The 10,735-nt window shown below is 33.7% G+C and overlaps 1 pseudogene; it reads right to left on the bottom strand.

The window, feature by feature from the left end:
* Window positions 1-3,940: 3,940 nt before the first annotated feature.
* The window catches only part of LOC109379849 (transmembrane protein 258 pseudogene), a 70,441-nt pseudogene continuing 63,646 nt past the window's right edge, over window positions 3,941-10,735 (bottom strand).

The following is a 10,735-nucleotide window of genomic DNA, read 5'->3' as shown; positions in this document are numbered from 1 at the left end:
ATAGTAAAAACTGAGAAAAATAATTTGATGAAATTTGTTATTTTCAAAATGGAACTGATTTTCCCTCAAAAAGTGAGTGGCAAACAGCACTTTTAATTTGCAGAAATAAATGTACTGTGTGTGTGTGTGTGTGTGTGTTTGTGTGTGTGTGTGTGTGTGTGTGCATAAACAACTTTTTTTAGCTTGATGGGAATAACATAATTGAGTAGAAAAAAAAAATAATGAGGTAAAAGTAAATGGTTGAATTACTGGGAGGAGATGATTTTCTGAAAACCTTAGAGAATCTACTCAGGGAAAGAAGAAAGATAACATCTGCGAATAGCTCATGGAGAACAAAGTCCTTCTTCCTTTGAAAATAAAAAGTGTGACTCATAACATATATGCATAGTGAAAATCCTCTTGTTGAAAAGGAATAGATGGATTTTTTTTATATTATACAACATTCAATGAGAAATTAAATGGGTCCCAGTAACCTAAGTTTAAATAGCATCACTGATTATACAAAAAAAGAATAAGGAGATATTTTCCCCTTGCACCAGTTATAAAATGATGAAGGGAACTGAACCTGGAGGCCCAAGGCCCCCGTGGATTGTCCTGCTGAAGATCTGTGGTGAATTACAAAAGGTACTATGGGGAATTTTTATGTACCACAACAAGGCATCCTCTCTATTCAAACCTCCAACACCTCTCCCATCCTCATTTTCAGGTGATGTATTTCAGAGATAAAAGTGAAGCAAATAGAAGAAAACACTTTATCAACTGATGCTTTTAAGCCATTTACTGCAAGTAGGTAGGCCTTTCCAAGATTTCTTAAAATGTTTGCATGTATAAGAAGTGTGCCTTGTTCCACTTAGCCTGGAATTGAAGAATAGATAAGGGAGAAGTACAATGGATAATTTTTGGAAAATGAGATTGATAGGGAGAGACATACTAAAACACTTGTGGAGTTGAACAATGAGAAAAACACTGAATAAAAAACTGAAACGTCAAATAGAGATGGAGAATGTGCAATATACAAGGAGGATTAAGATGATATGTCAACCTTGCAATTTTCCTGAAGACTGAGAGACCAGCATTGTTGGCAATTATTATGTTAACTTTGTAGCTCATAAAGCAAACATATTTCTGGGTCCAAGTGTTATACCTACAGATAAAAGTTATATTAGGGCAGTAGTCAAAAAATTTTTGGACTGTGCTTTCTATCAGCAAATACAAATTTTAGAGTACACTTCATAAACATATTTATCATCGATTGCCATATTAAACACACTTATAGTATAAAACCTACAAAAATAAAATGTGGAGCGGAGTAGAACTATACATGACTGTTTGCTATCCAGTAAATTGTCTTCTTCCTGTCATCAGGTCCCTTCCCACCCCAACAATGTACATACCTGACTTTGAAGACCATTAATTTAAAGTAATGGTCTGTAAAATACAGACTGATTGCCAGTTGTTCCCTACCATTTGATTTTTGCACATTTCATGAGTTAACAATGCATTTTATATTTAAATTTTTTTACATTTAAAAATTTTACATTTTAAAAAATGAAAAGAGAAATGTGATTTTGTGACACATAAATATGATATGAAATGTAAATTTCAGTGTCCATAAATAAAAGTTTATCTGCACACAGTAACATTAATTTGCTTACTTATTGTCTATGGCTGCTTTTCGGCTACAATGGCAAAAATGAGTAGTTAGGTCAGAGACCATATAGCTCATAAAGCCTTAAAAATGTACTATCTGACTCTACAAAAAATTCTTGCTGACCCTTTATTTAGAAAATAATGCCATGCTTCATATAAATCTCTTCCCTTCAGGTTACACAGGTTACATTTATGTTCAAGACCTTTCTTTTCATCAAATTAATAAAATGCATTGTTTCTCTCTACTTCCTATACTTTACAGCTGACACTCAAGTCAGATGATCCCAAAGGTTAATAAGTGTTGATTCTCATATGAAATTGGTGTTTACTTTGAACAAAACTATAGAAAACAAACCTGGAGCATCTAGAAACATTCATTGATTTTCATTACCCCTCTATCCCCAAAAAAAGTTACGCACATTTCACTCTACTTTTCTGTGCCTCTTCTGATTTATTATCCACCTTTCTCATCTTATCTTCAGAGAAGTCATGCTGCAAATTTGACATTCTTGTCCGCTTGGCCTTCCTGTTTTTAACCAATGGGTGACACCAGGAGAAGAATGGGCAAAGGACTAAGTATGCACTCGTATTTCCTAGTTTCTTCCCTAGGCTGCCTGCCTTCATGCCTTGGGCTGAGATTATGGTGATAAAGGCAGCACTGTAGTTCAACATTTCTTTAGAACTGATTCAAAGAACTGATTCTGAAGCTGAACATCCACAAAATGGAAAATGAAGTGATAAGTATTAATAGGTGTTAATATAATTCGTATTTTCTTTTAGAGCTTACAAAATGTCAAAGTTTTTTCCTTTATAATCTTATGGATTTCCCCCTATTTAAAAAATGGTTCTGCTTTCTCTGTAACAAAAGTCATCATGCAAAAAGACTAGAATTCATTTAATATGGACATGTATAAATTATATTTGCATATTAGTATGCATATGAATTTCTTGTTATGATTTACATATTGAGAAAGAGAATAAAATGATAGGGGAATAAAATTGATTAAAAAATTAACTGGTTTACAAATATACATCATGTTCCATGAATGCCACATCTCTGATGAGCATAAGGGGCTTCTTTCACCTTTCTTTCCATGAGAAGAATATGCCATTGCCTGATAATGTGCTGGATCAGTGACGTAGTGATGAGAAAGAGCTCAGTCTAAGATCTCTGTATTTCACATCGTTTCTTAGAATAGATATTTTCTTCTTGGAATAGAAATTTTCTTGAATTGGCTAAAAAAGTCATAGACTCCATGAAGCCGTCTGTAGTACCATCTGGAAAGGGAATTAACAATCTGGAAAAATAGTCTGTGGTGGAATCCTTTGCACTTCACTGTGCCGGAGAGCACAGACCAGTTGCATGTTAACAGATGTGCAAAATCTTTTGCAAGTTGCCTGTTATGCTTCCATGGAGTCAAATGAAATAAGATAACAAATTTGCTCTATAAAACCAAAGATGAAAAGTATGAATTCGACAACTGCAGTTTTTATTAGTCTTTCATAGGATATTACATTCCTGTAGCAGATTGTTGAAATATGTTCACATTAATGGATCCATTGACAAATTAATATGTTAATGAATAATGTTTGTGAAAATACCAAGAAAGTCACCATCCAACAAAGTGACAGCTAAAATATGAAGTTAATTTAAAAAATTAACAGTAGTGAATGACCTAAAATTATCTTTTTAAAGGGTCTAGACATAGTAGAAGAAAGTTAAGCTATAAAGTTAATTGCAAGCAGCTATTTCAACTGGAGTCCTGATATTAAAAATAATACTTAAATATGTGATTTCTACCCCTTTTCTAATTTCTTCAGATATTTCCTTAATTGTTTTACTTTTTATAATAGTCTACCACTCCTTATAAAATGTCTTCTTTCAAGTATGAACATATTCTTTAGCTAATAAAATGCAAGAAAGAAAACACCAAAACAAGCTGTCTAGACCCAGCCTTCTGCTCTTATGTAGCCCACCAGTTTTCATTTATTGAAAACTGTGTCTACTAAGTAGTATTTTTGAAGTAGAATCTTTGTTTCCATTTCTATTTTATAATTGTAGTTTTACACTCTTCTGAAGTTAATATATCCAACCTCTATAAATATACTTAATTCAAATGTTATATTCTAAACACTGAAATAAACAAATTTGACTGAATATGTAAGTTTTCTTTAAAAGATTTTATTTTTATTTTAGTCTAATATTTTGATGGTCACATCTGCCTTTATTGTGGGTAGCATGTGGGACACTTCCAGCAGTAGTAAAAATTTAATTTACAAAAGCAGGGATTCAGTGAGGCACTTTGTTAGAATCTCTGGGAGTGCATATGTAGATGCTGACCCAGAGCAGCAGGAAGAGGACCCCAAAGCCCATGAAGAGTGAGGTCATCAAGGACATGAGGAGTTTTTTGTAGATATCACAAGTGTACTTGGTGGAGCTGATCTCATCAATAAAGAACCAGGCAGTAAAGAACATTCCAATGGCCAGCAGCACCATGGTCAGATGGGGGAAGACAGCCATTTACACTGGCCTGGTGTATCTCCTCATGGCCTCAAGTTCCAATTTTTCAGGCTCAGAGTTAAAAAGCTATGCCCTTTAATCTTGAGAAATAAGAACAAAGTGGGAGGTATCACACTACCCAACATCAAATCATACCACAAGTCTATAATAATCAAAACAGTCTGGCACTGGCATAAAAACAGACACATAAATCAATGGAACAGAATAAAGCCCATAAATAAATCCATTCATATATGGTCAAATAATCTATGACAATGGAAGCAAGAATTTACATTGGGGTAAAGACATTCTATTTAATAAATGGTGCTGGGAAAACTGGACTGACACTTGCAAAAGAAAAAGAAATTAGACCACCTTCTTACACCATACACAAGAACAAATTCAAAATGGACTGAAGACTTAAATGTAAGACCTGAAACCATAAAACTCCCAGAAGTAGGGAGTAAATTTGCAGACATTACCCTGAGTAATATGTTTACTGATATATCCCCTTGGGCAAGGGAAGTAAAAGAAAAAATAAACATATGGGATGACATCAAAAATAAAAGTTTTTCACAGCAAAGGAAACCATCAATAAAACAAAAAGGCAGCCTACAGAATTGGAGAAGATATTTGCCAATGATATATCTGATAAGGGGTTAATATCCACAATTTATAAAACACTCATTCAACTCAACACCAAAAAAAAAAACCCAATTAAAAAATGGACAGAGTACATGAAGAGATATTTCTCTGAAGAGGACATACAGATGGCCAACAGACATATAAAAAAATGCTCAACCTCACTAGTCATTAGAGAAATGCAAATAAAAACCACAGTGAGGATCCACCTCACTCCAGTCAGAATGGCTATCATCAATAAATCAACAAATAACAAGTGCTGGTGAGGTTGTGGAGAAAAGGAACCCTGGTGCACTGCTGGTGGGATTGCAGATTGTTGCAGCCATTATGGAAATCAGTATGGAGGTATCTCAAAAAACTGGAAATGGAACTACCATATGTCCCAGCAATTCCACTCTTAGGTATTTATCCAGAAAAATCCAAGATGCTAATTCAAAAAAATACATGCACTCCTATGTTTATTGCAGTGCTATTTACAATAGCCAAAACTTGGGAACAACTGAAATGCTCATCAGTAGACTGGATTAAGAAACTCTGTGGTACATTTACACAATTGCTGGAGACCAGCTCCCGCAGGTCCAGGGGTTCCCTCAAGTGGAGGCGGAGGCGGCGAGGAAAAAGGAGGAAAAAGGAAAAAACGCGCGGAGACACAGGAGCACTTTTTCAAGAAGAGAAGTGTCTCACTTTATTCTTACAGTATGGCCCTTTTATACAGGGCAGTTGACCTTTTCCAGAGTTAAACTTTTGCCCTTTTGGAAGTTGTTTTTCTCAGAGCTTTTCTTCCTCCTGATGTTTCTGTTACAGGGTACAGCCTGACCTGTTCTATGCTAATGACTAACTTATCCTAACAATGTTTCAATCTCTACCTATAATGGCTTTGTGGCCTGGAGCAGAGTTTTGTGCCCTGGCCTAAAGGATGTTTACTACTTAGCAATTATTTCAAATACTACTGGCTAAACAGGATCTTAAGAATTATAAGGTGCATAACTTGTCTATTACTAAGAAACTAACAGCAAAACAGAATTATCGCAATATGTCTAAAACTCACTTATTTAGTTAAGATAAACTGAACAGCCAATATAAGAAGGGGTGTCAGATCTTCATCCTACTGGGGGGCATCCAAAGGGGAATTTAAATTTTTTTTAAGATATAAAGCAGTATCTGTTTCTCAGTCAGAGCTTCAGAATTTGTCACAATTGCAGTGCGCTTGGCCATGTCAAACACTGAGGTGCAGCCCAACACACAATGGAGTATTACTCAGTTATAAAGAATGAAATTTTACCACTTGCAATGATATGGATGAACCTAGAGAACATTATGCTAGGTGAAATAAGTCAGTTGAAGAAAGACAAACACCATATGACCTCGCTTATATGTGGAATCTAAAGAAATGAATAAATGAGCAAAGTAAACAGAAATAGTCTCAGAGATATAGAATAACTGATGGTTGCTAGATGGGAGGGGGGTGGTGTGAGGGAGAAGGGGAAAGCATTAGCATAAACTGGTAACTACAATATTGTCACGGGGATATGAAAGACAGTTTCATATAATCAATAATGTTGTAAAGATTTTGTAGGGTATCAGATGGACACATATCTTATTAGGGAGACCGCTTCATGGATGGTGTAGATGCTTGACTACCGCACTGTACACCTAGAGCTGAAGCTGAATAATATTATATGTCAACTATAATTTAATATATTATCCTGTGACTATAGATATGATATGGAGTACACATAGAATATGGAGTACAGTATAGGGAATAGAGTCAATGGAATTGCAATAGATATATGTGATGTCAGAGTGACAATAAATTGGGGGAGGGGGTTATCACTTTGTGAGGGATGAAATGTCTAACTATTACATTGCTTTGCACTGCTGAAACTAAAAAACAAAGAAACAAACAAAACAAAAAAAAACTATGCCCTTAATAAAGTAATTCTATTTATACAAATCAATCTACACTAAAATGCACACATGCATGCATTCCTCAGCATTTAACAATTTTTTTTCAAATAATCACCAAGCAATGACAGACTATCAGAATAAACATACCGGTAATAGGCTACAGAATAATAAAACAAAACAAAATAGCAACAAAAAATACACAAAAACATTGAAAAATATACTAACACAATCACAGTTATATCACAGTTATTTTTTTAAGTTTATTTTCTTCAGCATATTGTCTTCAAACAATAATTCCACCTGTGTGTATAATTTTCAAATAAGCATTTTTCACATCTTATGAAAATTATTTATAAACATAATTTTAAATGACAGAATATCACCCCACTATAAGAATTTCCATAACTATACATAAGCATATTTGCTTACTAGGCTATAATTTTTTTATTTTAATAAGAAAAGATTGGATATTACCTAGTTGTCTTCTACTTGAGATAGGTTGAAAAAGTTGTGATATATTTTAACAATGGAATATCATGAAGTCAGTATCATTGACAGTGTGAATGAATATTTCTTTACAAAAAATAGGCTTATTAATTGGAGTAGATTTGAATTATTCTCACATTTAACTCACAATTTCAAATATAACATCAAATGGAAACAAAATTATTTTTGTTAACACAGCTTCCAAATCTAAGTCATAAACTTTGTCTAACGCTAAAATTAATAAAAATTAACTTATTTTAATAGTGAAATATGTAAATGTAAATGATGTTAGATAAGTGGAGTAGTAAACATAAAATAATTTTGCATCTGCCAAATTTTGTAATTGTAAGTAAAAACAGTAGAGTCTAGGAAATTTAAACAGGAGCTGAGAGCAAGAGATTCTGGCTTGAGAAACATTCAAGTAGGATAAAAAAACAAAATCAGGATTCATTTGATGTACTCGTAGATACCACGAGCATGGCTCCTAGACACACACTCTAATTTTCCTACTCTCTCCTTACTACTTCCTAGATTGGTCTCTGATCATATAGCTGGAATGGCTCCCACTGCTATGTCTTAAAACCAAATGTATCTGTCACTGCTTGTCACCACAATTGACTCATGGGATCTTTGCTTCCTCACACCGTTTACCACTTCAAATCTGAACTGTGATTGTGAATAGGTAAAAAAAAAAAAAACAGCTGGCAGAAATGGTACTTTAACTACCCAGAATGCATTGAACTCCAACTGAAACTTAAAACAAGCTTGCTAAAAATAAGTTCATAAACAAAAAATTATAAATTACTTGAGGTGGTAATATAAGATCAACACACACTGCATTGCAAATTAGTGCATCCAAAAACTTTAGACAGAAAAATATAAAAATCACATAATAAAGTATCTGAAATTTAATTGATATAAAATAGAAACCATAATAAAAGGTAAGATGCTGTGAAAAAAGAAGAGGCATAGTTTGAAAAAGAATGGATAGAAATTTTATACATGGAAAAAGTCTTATAATGTAATTTTAAAACTCAATGGGTAGAAAAAATTCTATATTGGGCAGCCAAAAATAAAATTAACAATTTGCAAGACAAAGAAGAGGAAATCCTCATTTTGAAGCCCAGAGATAAAAAAAGAAAAAATATAAAGGTCAAAAAGATATAGAATAAACAGGTCCAATATACAGAGGATTCCAAAAAAATGGATACACATTGTAAGAAAGGAAAAAACTGTTTTAAAATTGTAATACTCGATATATACCAATAACAAAGATGAAGACAAGTCATGTGTATACATTTTTTGGGGACCCCCAGTAGGTCCAAGGACATTTAACATAAAGAATATTAACAAATGGAATGAGATGATAATTAAAGATACTGACCTAGCATTAATAGAACCATGAATCTTCAAATGTGGAAAATATATCTTTCACATGATAAATTTAAAAATACACAGATACATTGTAGTAAAGTGGTAGAACACTAAGTATAAAAAGAAAGTTATTTAAAATACCAGGAAAAATTTAATTACTTTTACAGAATAACAATTGTACTAGCAAGTGTCTTTACACAACAATTGGTGCTTTAAGATTCTTCAGTAATATCAAAGAGCTCAGAAAAAAAAATATTATCAGTTAAGAATTCTACACCTTTATAAACTGTTATTCCAGAGTGAGGGAAAAGTAAATATATTTTCAGACAAAAAGGACTGAGGTTATCCCTCACCAAACCACATTAAATGAACTTCCGAAGGATATTTTTTCAGAAATAAATGAATCAAGGAGGAAGAAATGGGAAGTTAGAAGCATGGTGAAAGAGAGAAGTTGACAAATATTGTGATAGGATGCCTCATTTCCATGCTTTGTATTTCCATGTTGACAGACATCTACTATGTGCTCAGCCTCTTCCCCATCCTCTCAGTTCCATCAGTCGGTGAAAAGAGTGGGCTACAAGTGGTGAGTTTTGCAGAGGTGGATAACTATCTTTGACTCTGTATCTTTCTTTCCTTTGGTGCTCTGCCTGCCTGCAAACTACTCGTACTTGTAGCCAGCCCTGTGATTCCATGATATAAGCAGTGTGAGTATGTGTATGAGAAGCTTGTAATTTTCCAACACTGTCTCTGACCAGTGGGGAAATTCAATTTGGGAGAGAGCTAGGAAGAATACTTAGCTTATACAATAAGCTATGTTTTCCATATTGATATCATTAGTGATATATAATGTACTCATCTAACTGACTTGATTAGTCTCCATTTGCCTGACTTCATTTCTTAATTAGTTTCTAATTGCTTGTTTTCAAAGGGAATATTATCAACTTCTGGTACAAAGACTAGGAACTTCAATAAATTGACTTGGAGAGCTATTTGGGAAGCAAAATACTTGAGTTTGAACTATATTCAGTGAATCTTTAAAGTTTAAAATTTGGTAGGGGATTGTTGTATGAGATTTTGATCTTGTCAGATTAACTGGAGTTTATGATGGCTCTGTACACAGTATTTTTATTTTAAGTTAAATCTGCAGGGATAAACCCTAGGATGCATGAATGCTTGAATCACAGTCTTCACATGTGGATGGTAGAACTTAACAGTCTTCCAGACGTGGGACTGGCTTCCCAAGTCCTTAGCAATTAGAAATGGTGGACTCAAAAATTGAATCATACAAAAAAAAGTAGATATGCATGCTCTTTAGACATTCGAGTGTATTTCGCTGCCTTTATTGGCTTTCTTATCCAAAAACAGTTGTTTCGTGTTAAGAGCTCTATTGAACATATAGTTTTATTTATTTATTTATTTATTTATTTATTTATTTATTTATTTATTTATTTATTTATTTATTTTATTAGTAGTAGTAGAGGGAGGGAATGGAGTCAATAGAACATATAGCTTTAAACTTTAGGTGTCAGGCAGTGCCAGATGAACTGTCCCCATGTTTCTTTCTCTTTAAATGTTTGAAACCACATTGGAGATCAAGAGAGGAAACTGTGAAAGAGACTAACCTAGGTTTTTATAATTAGCCTACAAGATGAAAGAAAAGGGAGGATATTAGAATTAGAATAAATTTACAGATCTGTCAAAGGATAAAGAAAGCAAATCAATTGTTATGAGTATAAGTAAAAAGCATGTTCACAAATACAGAAGCCAAGATCAGTGAGATAATGCTGTTGAAAAAAATTGAGAGTTGGGTGGAAGAAGCTATAAACTAATTTTATAGTTGCTTATAGCAAGGAATTAATGCATATTGTCTGACAAGGGGCCAACAATGTATTATGTGGTATATAAGTATGAAGGTAATCAATAAAAATAAAATTTCAAATGGAAAACAATGACTAAGAAACTAAAGTAGTGAAATAATGGATCGTATTATGGAGTTAAAGGAACATTAAAGGGATTAAAATCAACTAAAGAAAAATTGTTCAGGGCCAGCTGAGTGGCGCGCTGGTTAAGAGCTGGCTTGGGACACCAGAGGACCCTGGTTCGGATCCCACATATGAGGGCCAGTGACACTGCCCTCCACAGCTAAGATGCTGAACAACAGCTCAACTTGGAGCT

This window comes from Hipposideros armiger, unplaced genomic scaffold (assembly GCF_001890085.2).
Source record: "Hipposideros armiger isolate ML-2016 unplaced genomic scaffold, ASM189008v1 scaffold_30, whole genome shotgun sequence".
Taxonomy (NCBI): Eukaryota; Metazoa; Chordata; class Mammalia; order Chiroptera; family Hipposideridae; genus Hipposideros; species Hipposideros armiger.
The sequence above is the reverse complement of the archived record's forward strand: the minus strand, read 5'-3'. Positions and strand labels throughout refer to the sequence as shown.